General features: G+C 41.1%; 1 protein-coding gene across 3 annotated transcripts in view; it reads left to right on the forward strand.

Annotated features, from left to right (window-relative positions):
• Window positions 1-21310, forward strand: part of b3gnt2b (UDP-GlcNAc:betaGal beta-1,3-N-acetylglucosaminyltransferase 2b) — a 30708-nt gene that overhangs the window by 2281 nt on the left and 7117 nt on the right. The window contains exons 1-2 of one of the 3 annotated variants that reach the window (XM_023425307.2): window positions 3469-3736; window positions 17095-17244. The gene's annotated coding sequence lies outside the window, so the exon portion shown is untranslated. Of the gene's footprint in view, window positions 1-3468; window positions 3737-17094; window positions 17245-21310 lie in introns of those variants that run through there. The other 2 variants (XM_023425308.2, XM_087179026.1) reach the window with 2 other exon arrangements.

A 21310-nucleotide genomic window follows, 5' to 3' on the forward strand; every position in this document is an offset into this window, starting at 1 on the left:
GTGTGTCCGTCGTAGACTGTGGAGACATGTGTTGTGCTGGGTTTTGGCTCAGTTACCCTGGAGGCTGTAATCACCCACATCATTTATGACCAAGCAGCATCACGCTCATTAAATATGCAGACGAATGCTGCTTGTACCTGAGAACCAAAAGCCTCGTAACGACGTCCAAATTCACCTTAAACAAAAGTGAAACCTTTAGTGAAATGACTCAAGTGAAGTAACTGCTTCCCCAGACTGTCAGCTAGAAGTGAAGCACAGGAGTTACAACAGAGGTAAGTATGTCTCACTTTGAGACATTTGTTCATGAAATGGTTCATTTTAGCAACATTTAATAACTGCATCACAGCATTTTTATCTCTTGCTGTGACAGTTAATCAGGTGTTTTCCATTGAGTGATGCTGCTGTAGTCTCTGTGGCTGAAACGTCCTCATTGTGGCTCCTGAAGAAAACAGCTAATCATCATTTTTCCATGTTGTAGTGTGTCAACACATTCCTGTCTGACTCGGGTTTCATCAGAGCTTCTTGTGCGTGGCGACTCTTTCACTCTCTTCCTGCACCTCATCAGCAGCAGCGTGTGTTTGATTAAATCTGATACATGAGCAGCTGGGTGGCAACGGTGGCTACAAGTGCCAGCATGTGCTCTTCAGACACCCTTGGGTGATCACACGCAGGCCAAACAACGCCTCACTGACCACCTGAGACTCTGGGAGGCTGACGGAGGAGACACCTGAGTCCTGGCTGTCTGTTGGCCTCTTCACACCCGCTATCCTGTATCGCTAACGTTGTTAGCCCTTTGCTCTGATGACGCAGTGATTGGTGGACGGCTCTGATGTACATGAAGCATTAACCCTGACAAACAGCAGGGTGTGGACCATATGCATGCATGCATTCATCGGTGAGAGAATATATCATCATCATTTGATTCCATGTTAATCCATCGCTTAAAATATTCATATAGTGTACGCTCATTTATTCTGTCAGAAGATGAATACACAACAGCACACGTGGAACAAATACATTAGCCTGCTCTGACAGGCTAACATGGTTTCATGTCCATTAAAGTAAAAGCCTGGTGTTATTTCATTCCATCTCACAATACTTTCTGCTTTCTCTGTCCGCCCAAAGTCCATCAGGCTCTCGCTGTCATTGTAAATCTTTAAAATCAAATTACAAATGCATAGTTCAATTTTTTTAAAGTAGGGCTCTGTGATTTCCTAAAACAGCCGGCTGCTGTAGTTTCTAGAAAGCAGAAGGAAATAGTGCATCGGTTACAGACTATTTTCGGTGGCAGATTCATACACATGCAGGACGGTGTATGTACGGCGAAGTTTTGCATGCTCCTGTCAGTGCTGTTACCTGCAACACTTTGTGCACTCACTGCAGCTGGAGGACAACAGAAGGAGGGGATGCCCCAAGGAGATGGTGAGGCAAAACAGACTGTAGTTTCCACCTCTGCTCACCAGCACAAATCATTACAAGCACAACTATATCATTCTTGAAAACTCTCTACTGCATCTTCAGTCCCCCGCTCTATTTCTGTAATGATTTGAATGGCTGTTGCGGTTTTGGGTGGATTTCTTAAAGTCATATCCGAAGCGTTGATATATTTGTCAGGGCAGGAAAACAGAAACCAAATGGGAGAGGACAGTGAAGACACAGTATAATCATATGTGAGCCTTAAGATGATTATTTATGAGCTCAGGCTGAGTGTCCATTGTTTCCGTGGCGTGACCAGCTGTGGATCTGTCACACAGAAGGATGTAGAGTCTCCAGCCCTTCACACAGCAGACCTCCTTTGTCCTGGTCACAGTCATTAGGGGACTTTGCCCCCCTGCTGTTTCAAGACCCCCACGCGCATCACACATACGAACACATACCTCCAACATCCAAATGCTATCTGGGTGCCATTCGTTTGGCCCTTTCAGCAATGTTCAGTACAAGCTGAGCTGACAGTAAATGACTGTATTACAAAGTCTGGATGACAACGTATAAAACAATTAAAACTTTCAGCAGGAGCAACTACTTTCTTTTAATTCTTAGATAATTCATTTACTTTCTTTCTTTCTTTCTTTCTTTCTTTCTAACAATATTGAAACTAGAGGGTTTCATTTTTTATAGACCGAAATAAGATGAACACACCTTTTAGTTCCATAGTAACAGGTGTAACTGGCTTTTCTCAGATCACAGACTGGTGACAGTCATCAGAAGCAGCAGCTTGACTGAAGGTGTGGCGAGTGAGTTATTAGCACACATCATTGTCACAGAGGTAAACAATGGTTTCCAAGATAATTAACCAGTGATGTATAAAAAAAAACAAAAAAAAAACCAGAAGGTCTTTTAAAAAGAAAATTCCCAAATACAAAAGTCTTTCAAACATATCTCAGGATCAAGTGTTGTACCAGATCACTGACAGCAAGAAAACTCATTACATAATGACCTAAAAAATCCAACAGTAGTCTATATACAGCTGTTCCTGGTCTCTCTCTTTCTCCTCTCATCCCAGTGGAGGCGGTTGGCTCTGTCAGAGGTTTCTTCCTGTTTTTCCTCTCCACTGTTGCCAAGTGCTTTCTCATTGTGGTAATTGAATTTAATTGAATTGAAAATTAAATTATATTGATTCCAGTAGCCTAATACAATACACTTTCAGTACACACATATAAGGCTAGATGTATAGTACATCTACAGCTACAGAAACTATTCACTCTTTACACATTTTATGTTGTAGATTTAATTTGGAATTAATTGAATTGCAATTTTTGCCCATCTATCTACACTAAATAATCCACAATGACAATGCAAATGTGGGCCTATCAAAAAATAAATGTCTCATTTAAGTACTGTGGTCCGGTGCATCATCTTTGCTTGAATTATCCTTGACATGTGTCTAGAACTAAAACCTACATTATTGAACGGTTTTTTACAACAGTAGACTCCGTAAACGTGTAAAATGGGCTGTAAACACACAAGAGCTTTTGTGGTGGTTGAGCTTGAGTGAGAAAACCCAGATGGATTATGGGAGATGTGGTCATTGAATGTAGACTATTTTGTGTCAAAACAATGAAAAGCGGTTCAGAGTTTAGCTCACATTGACTGACTGCTGTTGATTTTAGGTTTAGATTTAGGAAGTTAAGCTACCTCAACCGGTTTCTGACAGTAGGGCTGGTCTACCCAAACGAACGCTTCTTTATTTTATATTTAAAATAAACAAACTATTTAAATTACTTCTAATAAACGCGTGTGTGTGCGTGCGTGTGCGTGTTTATGTGTGTGTGTGTGTGTGTGTGTGTGTGCGTGTGTGTGTGTGTGTGTGTGTGTCTGTGTGTCTGTGTGTCTGTGTGTGTTGAGAGAGAGACAGAGAGAGAGAGAGAGAGCGCGAGCGCGAGAGAGAGAGAGGTGGGTGGGGGCGGCTCCGCCCAAAACAAATACGTCACCGTCTCATACTCAGATGAGAGAATTGGCTACACGGTGCGTTCAAGCCGCAGTCTTCGTTTGTCGGCGCCGGGAAAACGAGAGCTCCTCGCGGTGAAAAGACGACGGTTAGCCGCCGAAAAAAAAGTCGCATGGATGTATTTAACTTTTCCGCCGGTGTTGAGGTGACTTTGGGTTGACGAAGGACGGCTGGAAACAAGTGAGTTCACCCAGCCCCGGAGGAGTTTGTTTTTTTTTGTTTTCTGTCAGGACGTAAAGAGGAGTTACTACCTTCATATCACGGGCGACCATATAACCGTTTACTGAGGTAACGTAGCCTGGAAGTTAGCTAGCGACGCACGACAGTGTGTGAATCTTCACTTAAGGAATACACATGCGTTTGAATAATGGGCATATGTGGTTGTATTTTTTGCTGATTATCAAAACTCAGTAAGGAGAAAGTATCTGTGAAGGTTCTCAGTCATCCAGGTTCACCGTTGTTAATGTCCAAGAAAAGTTATATCGAGGAAAAGTGGACTTGGTTGTGGATACGTGAAGTGTACAGTAGATACAACCAAGTCCAGTTGCCCTTTTAAGGGAAAGTCATGAAAGTACAACTTAAAACTCCTACTGTGAATTTACAGGGCTTTAATCAACAGTTTAAAGTAATTAATACAACAAAAATCCCAAACATCAACTGGTTTTAGTTTCTATTATTTGAAAATGTGCTGCTCTTCTCTGTTTAATATCATTTTAAATTGAATATCTCGCAGTTCAAAGTTCTCTGGAAAATTGTGACAATTATGTGACTAAGCAGCTGATCTGTTCATGGATAGATCATCATTATTATTGAATAGCTGAATGGTTGCTGCCCTGGTCAGTGTAAATACAAATTTATCACAGTAAGTGCCAAGTGTCCCTGAAACCTTAGAGACACAAAAACAAACAAATGAAGCACCCAATGTTAATCCAATATTTGAAGGAGACACCAGAGAGAATAAATTGTGAATGGTGCTTTTGTCTGCCAGTTGACTTTCATTTCTGGTAATCTATTTTCAACCCGGAGAACCTATCAATAGTCTCCTCTCCTCTCCTCTCTCTCTGATGCCATATGTGCTCTGCAAGATATAAGTTTTTAATCACATGAGCAACATTTTCCAGAGTTTCTGTGCAGATGTGTGTGTCAGCTCTGTAGCTCTGCTATGTTTAGACAGAGAAGTCCAAACCACACTTTGGATGAGTTGCCTCCATCCAGTCTAGAGTCTAAATTATGACCAGACAGTGAGCATTATGAAACAAGGTTAAGTTAAACCAAATTAAGACTAGAGATCATCTAGCCATGGGATCTCACCAGCCGTGAAGTTGATGTTCGGACCCATGAGCACTCAGTAGTTATTACTACATTATGATATGAGTAGTCAGTACTCATGGGTCGAACCACACCCAACTCGTCGAACTTGGCCTTCAGTTTGATTTCATCTACACACCTGTAAAGTTAACTGATGTTGTCTTGCAGGGGTGCGATATTATCACAGTGAATGTTTGTCCACAGACATACAAACACCTGCCATGGAACCTAAAATCATCTCTGTGGTAGTTCCCGCTCCAGTAGGTGTCTCCAGGACCACATTTTGCCCTGATAATATTCACACAAAGACACAAAAGGTGCAAACAATACCAGCTCTGCTGTCCCAGCTGGTAAAAAGAACAGGTTTTATTATCACAAACCTCTCATCGGATTGATTACAGATTGATTAGAGCTTTTATCTGGAAAATACCAAATTTGATGATTTGCTGTTGTGAGGTAGTTTGGCTTCTCCCATCACAAATACCAAACCATGTATATATTATCTTGGATATACTTTTTGTTTCATTTATTTATAGCTTACTGTTCACTCCATTAATGACTTCATTATTTTCTTGTGACTCTTCAGATGTGGTTAATTTCTGTTACTTTGCATCTTCTTCCTGTCCTGTGTGGTTATTAGTAGCTTGTGATACAAGTGGCTCAATACAGAACAGTATGTATGTCTTGTGATGACCAGCCAAAGATAAAGGAAGTTAAAATGCCTGTTGTTTATCTGTGTTTGTACAGATGAGTGTACCTAGTGGTTGCGCTTTTAAGAGATCTAGGTAGCTGCTCATTTATGTATCAAGTTGCTGTGGTAGAGACAGAGATACTGGCCACTCATTTTCTATCAATTTCATGAGCACAAAGCTCAAACAAGAGCGTCTAGTGCTGTACTGTATTATTTGTGTTGGCCGAATGGACTAACACAGACGCTTTGGTCATCTCAAAGCCATGTCAGTGATTCACACATAGCAGACACTCTGCATAATTAGCCAATGATTTCTCCACATAATTGTGTAGAGTGCTTACTCCTCCAGCTCAGCAGCAGGCAGTGAGCACACACGAGCTCTACTCTCCTGCTCAAGGACACTCTGACCATCAGGGGATGTGCATTCACCTGTTGATTAAATCAAACCGGTGACCTTTTGGAATCAGGACATTTTCTCTACCTCCTCTGATGTATTTAACTTATCTATTGCTCTTCTCAGTTCTACTCCAGACATTCCTGATATTGACTGACTAACAGAATGGATGTGGAGACCAACAGCAATGAGTAATAAGAGCCATCTACTTAAGGCATGTAGTTTTTTCCAGGAATGTCGATGTGTGTGCAAACAGAAATGTCGGAGGCAGGTTGATTATTCATTAGATGGATTTGCATGACTGGATGTGCAGAAAACAGGCTGCTTAAGTTCCAGACTGTTTGTTTTTAGCTAAGCTAAATCCTCCCTAGTGTACCACATAGCAGAGAGACTCTGTAGTCAGTACAGTTTAACAAAACATAATTTTTAATAAGCATTCAAAGGCATTACATGTAAAATACATTTGATTTTCTTAAGTGTTAAATGAGGTACTGAAGGCTTCAGTGTCTCCTTCTGATTTAAAGCTCTGGCTCTTCACCAGTCTTTATTTCATTTCAAGGATTTCAAGGTCAGTCATTTCAGAACATCCCAAATGGGAGACCCTGGGGGTACCCTGGGGGTACCCAGGGGTGCTGCTAATTATGGGGACATCCCATCAGGTCTGTACTATAACCACATTTTCGTCATTCATGTTGACACAGAAATCTGCAGTGTGCTGTGTAGAGAGACTGTCACACAGTACCAGTCTGAATGTGCTTACTTGGTTGTTCTTTATCGCATCGAATACACCACAGAACAACAGAAAAACATTTACAGTTGTGCATTTGGAAAGGTTACATGAAAACAACCAACATCGCCTTGTTAACTTTGCTAATTAGCTGGTAACAAAGGGAAAGTTTAGATTATTGCAGAACAGAAACACTCAATGGTCGTCAGGTTCTAGAGATCCTGTTGCCAGTGGTTGTTTCTCGTTCCTATCTTTCCTCTGGTGTCAGCAAGAGAAACAGTCCACAACTAAATCCAGCCTAATCCAGCCCAGGTTCAGCTCACATTAGTGGGAAACCACAGCAGGAATACAGCTACTTGGCTCCACCTGACTGCTGCCAGCAGCTTTGCTGAGCTGGTGTTACCGCTGCGTCTGAAATTCTCTTCTTGGTGTCTTAGCATAGTTGGCCAGATGAGAAGATTCATTTCAGCTTGATCTCTGCACGTTCAGTAGAGTGACAGTGTATCTCAGCTTTAAACAACTGACCTTCAGTAACTATAAAACTGTCCTACTTAGATGATACAATTAATTAGCTCAGAAGTCGGTCACCAACACGTCTAGCGGTTTAGTTTTTTCAAATACAAGAGCCTACAAACCTGCAGCTAACAGCGTTACTGAGTATGTGCAGTCACGAAGCACAGCTGTGACTGACTACACAGCTTTTGGTCAAGAACACATTCCACTGCACGTGCTAACTGCTCTGTACACCACAGTGGCACGTTTGCAGTTTCCACATGTGTTAAATACAACATCTAACCAAGACAGCTTTGGAGGCTCATTAATCAGAGTTCGGCTCAACAGTTTTCCTCTCTGTGCTGCACCAGGCTTGAACACATCCTGGATCTGTTAGGCGCAGGAAGCATGAATATAAAACTGATATCCACCTCCTTTTCTGAATATGTGTAAGACAAAAAGTTTTAAGGCTGTATAACATGTGGGCCTAATTATCACTTCCACTATACATTTGAGAATTCATGCTAGCTTGGCTAAATATACATTGATAATTATGAAATAAACTGTTCTACTAAACTAAAAGCCTACTTTTTTGCAGTGATTATATTCAGTGTTTAGTATCTAGAGCAGCAGTTGTAGTTGAGATAGGTGTGTAGCAATACTTCATCCACTATTTCTCAAGTCGTGAAAGGTCATCCATAATTATCCCACCCTCTCCCTCTATCCATTAACTTCTCAACTGGCTAAAGTTTTCATAGTTTTTTTACCCAAAGGGAACAGAAGTTAGCAATGAGCATAGTACCTACAGCATCAGTTGTAGTTAATTCACACAAAAAAAAAAAACAAATTAGAAATTCCTTAATGTCTAGTCATCTGAATTTTAGATTAGAAATAGCAGGTTTATTTTAAATTGCAGATGACGACTGTAAAACTTAATCAAATTTGTGTTTGTCAAAGTCAGAACCAACTGCTGTTAAGTGCTTGGCTGCCATTATTTTCTTGGATCCATTAATAACAGCTTACAGGAATATACTGCGGCAACTAATCCATAATGTTAAAGCCATTTTGCCGACAGCAGTAGCTCTTGACCATGGCAAATACATCAGCGGGTTTAATGTCTTTAATGGCGAATGGAAAATACAAACTGACACCAGTATTATACTATAATGGCCAATGCACACAGAGAGCCCTTATGTAAGCGATACCTCACATGTACTCAGTGCACTGAGAAAAGTGAAGTTAGTTTTAAGTTAGTGCATTCAGACAATTGGAGGACAGTGACATGGGTGTTGTGTCGGCTCTGTACTCCCAGTTTAACTGTAGGATGTGACACTGTATGTGGGTTGAAAGCAGACAGTTGGTGTTTTGCCAGGCTTCTACCGCAGCGATTTTTCAGTTCCTGCTCGTTTCTGCTCGTCTTCGTCCTCTCAGTCTCTGTGACTCAAGAGCAATCAACAATTTTGCCCTCAAAAAAAAAAAGAAAAAAGATTTGACTTTTGCCAAAAATATAAGTGAGTAAATCATTCAGTTGTCAGATTTTCTTAACAAACATTTGCTGGTTCCTCAAACATGAGAATTTGCTATTTTTCCTTGTTTCACATTATAATAACCTGAATTATTTGAGTTTTGAACTGTTGGTCTGACAAACAAAAGCAATTTGAAGAGTTCACCTTGAATTGAAGGAAAATGCAATGGGTATTAATTAATTAATTAATTTTTTGACTTTTTGTGGACTAAATGTTTGTCAGTAAATTGGAATAAAAATGACTTCCTGAATAATTTATATGGAAAATAATCGTGAAATAACTGTCAGTATCAGCCCTAGTTGCCTTGATTGTACGTTGAAGACCATTATTCTGCTGCATTCTCGTAAACATTAAAGCACTGTTTATGAGAGTTGTAATGTAATTTGAATGTGAGCAACATAAAACGTGAGGCACTTTAAACTCATTGTGATAACATTGCAATGCAAACAAATCACTGTTCTGACTGATTTTATTTGTTGCATCATCACATATAAATCTTTAGATGTAGTATTAGCTGTTATGTTCCATCAAACTTGGAGTTTTGCAAAGCTTTTCATTATGACATTGTGTCTGTTAAGAAGTCCCACTTGTTAGCATCGTATATTTAGCACCAGGAGGAACCCTTGCGTAGTTGTTTTCCAGTGCACTACCAGACTGAGTGGAAAGGAAATGAATTCAGGGAGTAGATTGGCTGGGGAAGTCGGAATATGATGAGGGAAAATGAGCTCGAGAGGTAGTACACACAGTGTGACACAATTATGACAACAAGACGTTGCTCAGAGCAACCTGGAAGAAGATAATGACCACATCCGAGCACAACAGAGACATTAAATCTCTAAATATTTATAATAAAACTTAATGAATATTTTACCTCCCGCAGAAGTTTAAGAGAGTCCCAGCTAGGTTTTTTCTACTGGGGGGACTTAACAACCTGTAGCTTTACGTGTAGCTTCTGTCACAGAGGTTCTGCTTTTGTTTCCATCCACTTCAGAGACATGTTCCTGGGATTCAGTTTCAGCACTGCGCGGGAGGTGATACTAAATCCAGTGTCCTTGTACTCTCGGGGGGGAATAGAGTGCAACATGGATTGGAATTAATAACACAGGATATGTCGCGTAACACTGCAAGGAAATGTATCTCAGTATACAGGCAATATTCTGATTGTATCCGACGTGGGTTTTGTTGCCTTTTTATACGTTTGTCAGTGTGAACTGTGGATTGTAAAGTGTTGGAGTATGCTTCTATCTTAACTACATATTCCAGGCAATGTTGGTGTTTTCAGAATCAAGTCATTTTTCATTTTCATTTTTTTCCACCATTTACTGGGGCAGTATGGCCAAAGTTACATTTGATTTTAGGGCTGCAACTAATAATTATTTTTATTGTAGAATAATAATTTTGTTTCTAAAACGTCTTCAAATGTTTTGTCTTGTCTGTGTATTCAGTTTTGAGACAGTGGCGGTTGTGTTCCTCCTTTCTGTTAACGGTTTGGCTGGATTCACACAGTAGGGTTGATGAGGCAGGGCTCAGTGCTTGGTTCAACAGGATATGAGTGTTTGGAGACGGGGCGGTCACAGATCAAGTAGTGTACCACCCAACATTGTCATAGGCAATGAAAAAAACGTAACAGACATTTTGAGTTTTTACATTGAAATCACTGATATGATACAAGAACATCAGTAGAAATCAATAAGCTCTTATTTACCAGAGAGTTGGACACGTTAACTCAGATTGAAACCCTGTGCCCTATTGTTTGCACCCTTCCTCCCTCTTTCCTGCCTTCAGTTCCTGAGGATGTATAACATTATTTAGCCATTTATAGTTCATAATTTGGACATAATTCCAGATCTACCACTTCCCTGCACAGGACCCAGTCCAATTTCCTCAACTTGTCTCCAACTGATTTCTTTGTTTGTAGTGTTTGTTTGGTATATTTCTAGTATTTGGGTATATTTCCAGTTTTGCTGGTCCAGGGTAGGAGCTTAAATCAGTTTGATTCAATGCAAACCGGCTAAACCGACAATTGTTGTTATAACAAATGAAAAAGCTGCGTACATGAGCAACGTGTGCCGACAGCATCGCAGCGCTAAATCCAACTTGCATTGCATTGGTAATTAGCAATATGACAACTTCATTATAATATTATGTTTGTTTATAGACGGACTCACAGAGCCACTAGTGTCTGACGAGCTTTGCACAATTTCTTGCCGAGCTGAGGCGGGTAACATGAAGGAGATCGAATTTTAGTACTGGTGGTTGGGATACAAGTTTAGAGGTGCCAAGTGGACAGGAGCTGCTACACTCATTCGTGGTCCGGTGTCTGACCTAATATCAAACTGATTTGAAAATCTTTACACCAACCCAACCCTAGTTAAGCGCAGTTGCAGGACACATATGATAGACACTAGCTGTACCGTACAGAAACTTCAGTGTACTGTTGAGTAATGTGGTCATCATGCGTGCAGCTCGTTGTGTCATGTGAGAAGCGGGGAAATGTAGATGTTCAGGTGGTTGTGACTGAGCTAGCGCTCACTCAATGATCTGACAAGAAGATTATCACCTCTTTAGATTATTAGTGTGGTAGGTGCTGAATGTAAGTGGTTTTAACTCATACACACTCCAGCTCTTTGACTTTCAAAATAAAATTATTTTATGCAACTGCAGCCTGGTCAGCTTTTATCCCTCTCTCTGCTTGTTGTAAGTGCTCCATTTGTGTAAATATAATTTATCCAGGAAGTCGCAATAGATCACTTAAACAGCGTAATGAGACCATTGCCTTCCTCACTGCATTACCATTAGTTGCATTTCTGTAAACAACGCCGCTGTGTCCGTGTGTGTCCTTTTCCATACGTCCACACCCTTCCTAGTCTGCCTCGCCCCTCACCTTGCGAGCTATTCGTTTGATGTTTTCTTGTTTTCCTGTTTGTTTGAAAAGAAGCTCTCAGTACTGCCCAGAGACTCTTTCTCTGGTAATCTCTTTGCCTTCCTGTAATAACTGATGTCATTAGTTGCAATTGCCGTTTTCCACTGAGAGGCTGAACTACCACATAGACCACAGCTACAGAGTCGGCTTTTTGTCAGTCTGTCTTTAATGTATAAAATTATTGACTGCAGAAAGTCAGCACTGTGGAAGTAAAGTCCTTCTTTTTGCCTCTTGGTTGTTGCCTTATGTGCCCAAAAAGGCATGCAATAAAGGTAGATATGCATCAGCATTTAAGATTAAATTGCATTTACCAGTTGCTTTGTAATATTTTGCTCATATTTCATACTGCTAGCCCACACTGCCCCCCTCAAGTAAAAGTATATTACTATATATTCTTTGTTGGAAAAAAAGAAAAAGAATGACCTCAGTGACACTGTTAAATGTTCTTAAAGAAGCACTAATCAGTACTTCTATAACAGTGGGTGAAATCGCACTTCAGCAGAGCTTTACAGTGTCTTTCAGCTCATTGTTTTGATTTCTGATCTACACCACCTGCCCAGCACCAAACGGCAGACAGCCAGGTTAGCTATAGCTGGTGAGCATGGTGGGGGGTGCTGGTGGAGACCAAAAAACAGAGATAACAGGAAGTGAATGTTTGACTTTCATTTACCATAACTCCAAATGACAATGATAATGCTGCTCCATTTCGGATGGGTGTGTAATTAGTAAACTGTTCCTGGAAAGGACTATAAAATCAATTAATGTAACCACAGCTTTGCAAAACAGGAAGTGACCTGGACCTTTCTGTGCTGTAGGTTATATAATACTGTCAAAAGGTGGATATTTAATTTAAAAAGATGAAACTTTGGCTCAGATTTGATGGACAAGATGTATTAAGTTAATTCCACAACAATAATGGATGTACCGCTGCTTATGATGCCATTAATTATAATCCTGGTTATCTGTTGTATCTCAATACTCCACAGTTAATAATCCTGATATACTCATGGCAGTATGTAGTACAAGATGAAATATGTACTCAGTGTCTTTGTTGTTCAGGTCACACTGTGAGTCATGTGTTCGGTTGAATGTTTGTGTAATGCATTAAATGAGCTTTGACATGGACAGGAATGGCGCTTTCACACTTTTCATTCCAATCATACGCGCACACACACACACACACACACCCGTCCACACACACCCCTTTAAATTTAGATTAAGTGTGAGTGAATGAGTCACGGCATAGAGAGAGGCGACCTTTAGCATATGGAGTCAGAGTGGCAAGTATTTGTTGATAATGAGTAATTCCATTCTATTTTAAGTTTGTGTGTGTGAGAGAGCGAGTGGGAGAATTAGATAGAGAGGAGGGTGATGCAATTGATGCAACTTTCTCGTTATTTCACAACTAGTTTGTAGAACATTGTGGTTTATAGACAAATACATCGTTATGTGGTCGATTGTCACTTAAGATACTGGAAGAAAAGAACAATGCGGCAGCCGGTCTGCCCCAGTTGTTTTGATTTTCATCATCCCTCAGCCAGAGTGCCTGGCGTCATGCTCTCATGTTGTAATCTATCTCTGCAGCGCTGAGTGCTGCTGAAGTGTCATTGGGCAAGACACAGGATCCCAATCAGCTGCAGGCACATAGCTGACCTGACCTCCGCAGGGTTCAAAGACTGATTTCGTTTATTCAGGAAAAATAGACAATTTTTTGCATGTTACTTAATAATCTCTTGAAGGTTATTTAACAAATTTATCACATTTATGGAAGATGTGGCTAATTTGCAAACCAAAATGAAACCAAAACCCTCGTTATGTGTGACTTTTAGTTGCTGACGAACAAGAATCCAGCCACCAGGACTAATTTTAAAAGCCAACGCAATCATCAGTCAAGCCCACGTGTCTCTGACTGGCTCTAACACACGAAGTGGGACCTTTAGGCCTTTGTGAATACTGGGGATGACTGTCGATATTTGGTGTCCAGACTCCAGCTCAGGCAGCACCTCTCTTCGGTTGCAGCCCTCAGGCTATTTATGGTGCTCTTCTCTTCGCACCATGTCGCCATTAGGCCCACATTCCCTCATGCCGAAACATCCTCTTATAGTCTCCTGACCGGGGTCAAGTGGCGCTCAAAAATATCTCTTTGATAGCTATAACATACGCAAGTGAAGGATGGAAACAAGGAAAGTTTATTTACATAGCACAAATCCATGCATAAAGACAGTTGTAAGTGCTTTGTGTAATAAATGAAATACATAGAGAGATTAGAAATGTTATACTTACAATAAATGGAAATGAGTTCTAGATGTAACATGTTCTACAAGACAAAGAGCTGGTGAACCAGAGTAGCTGAACATCTTTTATATTCCTGATCAGGGTTGACGGGCCATAATCTTTAATGGAAGAAATGATTTGTTTTTGTAATCAAAGATGCTTTTATTCAGAAGCCACATGTGGGACAGGTATATGCAAAGCCTCTGACAGTATTTCAAGCAGATACATTTTTAGCATGACATGGGTGCCTAGTGTGCTTTCCCTTTTATTTCTCGCCGAGGACGTCACATGGAACCCCACTGTGGAATTTAAGAAGTACAGCACGAGAGCAGCACGTCAAGTAAAGTAGGACTGCCCTACTTTTCTGGCAGTTTTGTTTGAAGAAATTACTTAAATAATCAATCGTTAAATAATTGCCTATCAATCGACTGATCGTTGGCAGCTCTGTGTCTGTTCTGTGGGCTGAGCTAGTATTAATCGTGTACACACCCTCGCCTGCTGCTGTCCAGTGTGAGTGACTGTCAGCACAGCACAGCCGGGAGAAAAAACTGCAAATTGAACCCGATTCCAATTCACATACCCAACGCTTGTTAAGACTTGTTGCCAGGTGGAAGAGCCCACAGAGATATTATCAAATGTTAAACCACACACTGGCTTGAAACTTTTTTTTATCCATTATGTATCAGCAGCACACAGTTCAAACATTTCAATAGAACTGCAACGTTGCTAGAGGATATTTTTGTCCCACTACGGTTTTACCGCTCTGATTGGTCAGACGTCCCTTTATCTTCACTCTCCCCCCCTCTGTCAGTTAACAGTTGAACTTTGTCCAGCGACCTGACGTGGCCTTAGTGGTGGACACTTGTCTGCTGTGCTGCCTCCTTATCTGCTATCAAATACGCTCAGCAGTCAGCAATATGAGCCTGTGTTTAGCTCTCAGATATTAGCTGGTTAGCATGACAGGATGCCTTTTATAATGAAACACTCATTGTGGGTGCTGGGTTTGCAGATTGGCTAATAGTGAAACCAGGTAGTGCCTGTCAGTGCAGCTTCATTAGTTGTGTTCTCAGCTGCTATTATAAAGGTCCAGTTGGTGGGCTGGCTACAGGAAGTAAAATGTGCTGCATGATCTAAACTGAGAGCAGAATAATTTATTTGTTTTTAGATTACTAACATTTAACAGTCACTACGAAGTTCTTGTGCACTGGAAGGTTTTATTTGCAGGCATCAATAAAACCAAATAATCCATTCTGAATCGCTTGAAAAGTAAAAAGCTGGTTTTATGGCGCGGTTATTCAAAGCACTTCACAATCTGCCGCTCTGTCACACAAACGCCAATGGCAGCAAGCCACCGAGCGAGGTGCAGTTTGAGTTTAGTGTCTTGTCCATTGATTCTTTGACATGAGGACAGGAGCAGCTGGGAGATCTGAGTTAGTTATAAAAAGAAGATGTTACTGGATCACAAAAAGTGGATGTCAGGAAGATTCCCCTGACCTTTTAACCTTCTTCATTTAAGTAGAGGAAGAGAAACCAGGGAGGAAAGGTGGAAAGAACAGAATTTTAAGTTTAAGAAACACTTTTTTATTTTGTGAAGAAAGCAAGACAAACGGAGTGAAATCCCCAACACACAGCTCATATTTGGAGTCAGAGAATATCCTCTGATCGTACTTGTAACAGTTCTGGGTATAATCTTCAAGGGAATATTCCAGGGAGTTTTTTCGTGAACGGCGCATGGTGAAAGGTGATATCGTGTCATTATCTGCTGACTGCTCATATCTAACCAGCACAACCAGATAATTAATGATTAACAAAAACCCAGTCATGTGTGTAAAGGGAGTTTTCCACACCAGTGTCTTTGGTCAAAATGTTATTATGGTGTTATTTTTTGGTGTTTTACCCACCAGAGACAAAGTGAACCATTAATTGGTGACTGTGTCTGATGTTTATTTCAGATCCTGCTTGTTTCACAGTTCAGGTGCTGTTAGTAATCATCACTATTTTACAGTCTGTTGACAGCTGTCAGCAGTGTGGCAAATATACAAACTGAATAGTTATTGGTTGGTTTCTAGTCAGGCTGAAAATACATGCTTTGGCTGGGACTATACCAGCATGGTGTGTGCCCTGCTAATGTTTCCCCCCCCCCCCCCCCCCCCTCTTTATTTGGCTTCAGTCTTGTTTACACCTTGTTTGGATTTGATCACAATTGGGCAGCCCAGGGAAAAAAAAGACTTAAAAACAAGTACAAAGTTTCCAAGAAGATAAGAAATGAAAATAAGAAATGTTATCACAAAAAGTCCATTTAAATTTGAGACATTTTTTAGCTCTTATCGTCGAACAGCCACAGTTTAGATGGATCATAGATTAGCACACTTCCAGTAAAGGGGTGGTGTTCTTGACATGCCTCATAGAAAACATTAGATAGGTGTGATGCCAGGTTGGACCTTCAGCTCCTCCAGCTGTGCAGATGTGTGTGCAGCAGCATGTTTACATGATACCATGACTTTAAGCCCTTTAACTTTGCCTTGAAAACAGCTATTAGACGAGTTTCTGGTTTCTGCGCTGGGAAAAATGTGTCTCCAGTTTTTTTTTTTTTTTTTTGGCCTGAACTGCTTATGCTGGTGTTCGACTTTTTGGTGCTCAAAGGTCAAAGGTCAAGATCATGTGACCTCACAAAACAAGTTTTTGGCCTCTTTAACGTAATATCCCAAGACGGCCTTGAGGGAATCTCCTCAGATTTGGCACAAACGTTCACTTCTGGATGAGTTTGGATGACAAAGGTCAAAGTTCAAGTTCATGGTGACCTCATGTGAATGTGATATATCAGGAACGTCCAGAGGGAATTTCATTACATCTCTCACAAACATTCACTTGGACTCAAACGTGAACTAAATACAGTTTGGTGGTCAAAGGTCAAAGGTCAGTGTGACCTCACAAAACAAGTTTTTGGCCTTGACTCACAAATTCCTACTCTAATTATGACACAAATATCTAATAGTTAACCTATTCCTAGACATTTGTGTCATAATCAGAGTGACGCGAGTGATGAAGTGATGACGTTTTATATCCAAGTGGTCAAAGGTAAACTTTCCTGTGACTTCATAATATTCTGCAGAAACACTTCTGTCCATCATCCAGCGCTGTAACTGAGGAAGGGGAGATTGTGAACACATTTCCTGTAACTTGACCGGTTGGTGGAGGGATACGACCCGATTTAAATCAGCTTAAAAAAAACAAAAGGAAACGGTTCAGCAGCTTTTCAGAATTAAGCTCCTCACAGCTGTTGACATGCTTGTTCTTTTGTCTGTTTTCAGGTTCAACCCTCCTCCTGCTCCTTCCCTTCCCTTCTTCATCCCCTCCCCCCACTGGCTTCTGTTCCCCAGAGGGCAGAGCTAAGTATGGGGTAAGAGAGTCGAGAGGGGACGCAAAGACGAGACGCGCTGAGGAGGCCCACACCTGCACAGGTAAGATTCCACACTGTGAACAGGTCCATGAGTCTCTAACACGCAAAGTGCTAGTTTCAGACAGACGCAGTTGTAATTTTTCCATCCAGCACCCACATTGTTTAAAAAGCAAAAACACTTGTGCTTATCTGTGCGCCCATGGTCTTAAAAAGGAGGTGTGGTCAGGCTCATAGTTGGCACATTGCTATCTTGGGGCAGCTGAAAGTAATCAACCAACAAAAACCTGGTCTTGAGTCAGTGGCGCAGTATTTCCCTGCTATTAGGGCGCATTGTCAAGAGAGTAACGTGCAAACATACACGGGCCTTTACTTCAGAGCAACTGTAGAGCTGTGAGCAGAACATTATTCAGTCAGCCCCTCTTTGCCCCTCAGAGTCAGAGTTGCAGCCTCTGCCTCTGTCAGGACTGGGCTCACTGGTCAGGACTGGGCTCACTGGTCAGGACTGGACTCACTGGTCAGGACTGGACTCATTGGTCAGTCACAATATGTGATCAACTGACCGCAAATAGAAGCTAATTCTGTAAAACACTGAAACGCTATAATAGCAATATGCTGAGGTGCAAGTGTGCCTGGCTTTTAAAGGGAATGGGAGATGTCACTGTGATTGGTTTATTGAGTGTTACACCCAAAACACTCCCATGAATAATTGAGAGATTAAGTACAACCCTTTGAACTGTGCACTTTGAGCAGCGAGTGTTTTTCCAGCATTAAAATAGCAATACAGACATGGACACGCCCTCGCTTCGGACCAGCTTTGGATCTTTAAAATAGAGCCCTCTCTCTCTTATGCACACATACACACACACACACACAGACACACACACACACAGACACACACACTTAAAACCAGCTAATGCTATTGTTTTCTGCTGTCTCTCGCCCATCCCCCAGCCAGGTGAGACACTCCACCTCATTTTATCAGGTACACACCACAACAGTCAATCACAGTCTGGCATTGTCCAGTAGTTTGCTGCCAGATCTAATCAATGTGCCACAGTCCTGCTGTCTGTGCTGATCACTGACACTGCAAACAGCATCAAAGTCCATCTGGCCCAGTGTTATTGTACAGATCCAACCTGCACCATCCATGATTGTTGAAAATAGTCTGTTAGTGGGGAGCCCTACAAACACCGCCGGGTTAAAGGATTCATTTCACATTATTGATTATTCAAAATGAGACCATAACAGCTGAAGTTGGTAACTTCTGGGAGTTTGTGCTGTTTTTTGTCTCACAAAATGTTCACTACTGACCTACAGTGCAACCAGAGAACCTCAGACAAAAGAAGGAGAAGATTCACTTAGAATTACTACAGAAACCCGTTTTACACAGAAATCCCAAGTTAACAGAATAAGTGTCTCATTTATATTACTGTTTTCTCATAGATTAGCTTGTCAGTACCATGGAGAGCATTGAACCAAAAAATAAAAAGGATCCAAACCAGTGACGCCAAAAAGCTTCTTCTGAAGCTGCCTCCAGCTGGAGCTTTAAAGGCAGGAATATTTTTTCTACATGAGAAAGCTCAAGTCAAAGTTTACACAGGTGGGTGTAGGGTTGTTATGGATGGTTAACTTGAAGATCGTGTATGTTTACACTAGTTTGCATTGACTAACACACAAAGAATTTCCTGATTTCTAACCAACCCAAATAACATCACTGTCAATGTAAGCACAGTGTTGCACAAGTGCTGTTAATAAAAGGCATTTCATGTCTGTTAACTCTTTTATAGCACAGCCTCAGGAAATGTTTGTATCTGATTGTTTTGGAGCTCCATGTTAAGATCAGGGCATTCATAAAACGGGTCTACATCAGTGCTGCAAATGACAGCAGCTGCATAGTGATGGTTTAATACCATAATTCTAAACTCACTGAAGCTGGATTTATACTATTGCATTATAATGTACCTGCGTTGGTCACATGCCTAGCCTCTCGATACACCGTGAGATACGCCGTGCTGTCTCCCCAGAAATGTAACTACCAATCGGGGCAAAAGCGTCAACAGAGATACCCCATAACAACAACAGCTACTGTGATTAGATGACCTTCACTGTCATGGCAACAAAAACAAACACACAGTTAAGGTTGTGGACCAGTCATGGATGAAAGAAACAAAACTATTGGCTCACACAGGAAACAAACTGTCATCGATCCATCTCTCCACCCAACCTCCTCCTCCGCGGACGTCAGGCGACTTCCTCTTTTAACCCCGTCATAATTACTCTGACAGTCACTAGAGGTCGTATAACCATTAATCATAACTGTGGGTCGTAAAAAGCAGAGTCTGAACATCTTGTTGCACCGTTATGGCTTTTGCAAAAATCTGCAAAGAGACGACCACAAGTTTAAAACCACAGCAGCAGCCTGACGGAAAGTTGGGGGTCTGCATGTGAATATTGGCGGAAAAAACACTTAACGTTAACTTGACAACTTAATGTGATGAAGACTCCTTCAGTCTGCTCTCACAGCTGAGGCAAAGTCTTCTGCCCAGCCACAGATGGTCGGTCTGGCTGGTGCAGGTAGGTGTATGTGAAGCCTCAGACTACTGGCGGTTAATTAGACGTCAACGTCTGGAAGCTTTTGTCTTGTCAACATGTTGTTTAGCTTTCATCTTTAGAACCCCTCCCCACCACCAACACCAGCTCATTTCCCAGAAGTCTTCTTGTTTGTATGGGGGAACAGCGGACAGGAAAGCTTAATTATCCATGAGCAAAAGAGAACGAAAAGGGGAGGGGAGGGGAGGGGGGGTGAAGAGGAGAGGATATGTCTGTGCCTGGTGTTGTTGGTGATACAACACTGATGCACAGTCAGGATTATCTATCATCATCTTGTGTTAATGTTACTTGCCTTTTTTCTCAGTAAATATGAAATTCAAGAGAAAGGAGGGAAGATGGCAAGGAGGAGGAGGATGAGAGGAAAAGGGGAGGAGGTAAACAGGACAGGGAGTAGGAACGAGAGCAAACAGGAGCGCAGCAGTGCAGACCTGTTGCTAGGAGGCTGAGAGAGCAACACAATACAGCGGCAGGAAGGACACATGCAGCGGTGCAGAGGAGGGAAAACTGTCTGTTATTCAGTTTAACTCGTCAGATAGAGTTTGTTCACAATTTAAACAGTTTACGTTTCATCTAGTGTTATTCATATTTTTAACAAGTGTCAGGGAACAAAAACTTTTCATAACATTTCCTTTTTGTGTGTGTGTGTGTGTGTGTGTGTGTGTCCTGTTTCTTTATTTCCGTACCTCTTTCTGTCTCTCTCCAGTTTGCATCATGATACCAATCGCTGGGATTTCCAATCGATTAGTTGATCAAGAGAAAACGTTGTTTCAGTAATTTTTCAACAAAAAATGCCAATTATGAAGATTTTCCGCGTTTTTACCACAGGATAATGAATTAAATATTTTTTGTACATTTGGTTGGATAAAACAAGTTCATCATTTGCTGCTCTGGCAAGCTGTAATGGGTGTTTTTGTCCACATTTTGATATACTACAGACTAATCAATACTCAATTATTCAAGAGAGTAATGGGAAGATGTATAAGATCTATTATGAAAATAATCATTAGTTGCAGATATTCCCATGAACTTGCCACGACATGCAAGATCATGATCCTGATGTTTCCTCTAGCTCTAACATGAAGTTGCTATTTGTGGTTTTAGGTGAAATGTCTCAACAGATTTTGGATGGATTGCTGTGCAAAAATCATCCCCTGCAAAACTGTAGACTTTTCTTTCTTTTTTTATGACATGGATTTGATTGAAAGAGTCATGATAAAGACTTAAACTGCCCCTGAATGACAGTATGAATGTAATATTTCGCAGATGCTGAGACTTTTTGCTCGCAGAGCCCACCCTCTGGTCTGTTGGCTTAGCTTCTGAGGAAAAGCTGCATGGTTACTGCCATTTATCATATTTTTTATCATCGGGCCTTCATCGTTTTCTTTTATTGATTTCAAATAGCTGTTTACACAGGATATATGCAGTCTGAATCGTTCAAGCAGCATGTTTTATTTTCTGATCATCTGGCCTAGAAAGAATTTCACAGTTGTAGTTTATCAATAACTTAATGAAAACCC

This window comes from Seriola lalandi, unplaced genomic scaffold (assembly GCF_002814215.2).
Source record: "Seriola lalandi dorsalis isolate HSWRI2012SDOR001 ecotype SW California unplaced genomic scaffold, Sedor1 jcf7180002054769, whole genome shotgun sequence".
Lineage (NCBI taxonomy): Eukaryota > Metazoa > Chordata > Actinopteri > Carangiformes > Carangidae > Seriola > Seriola lalandi.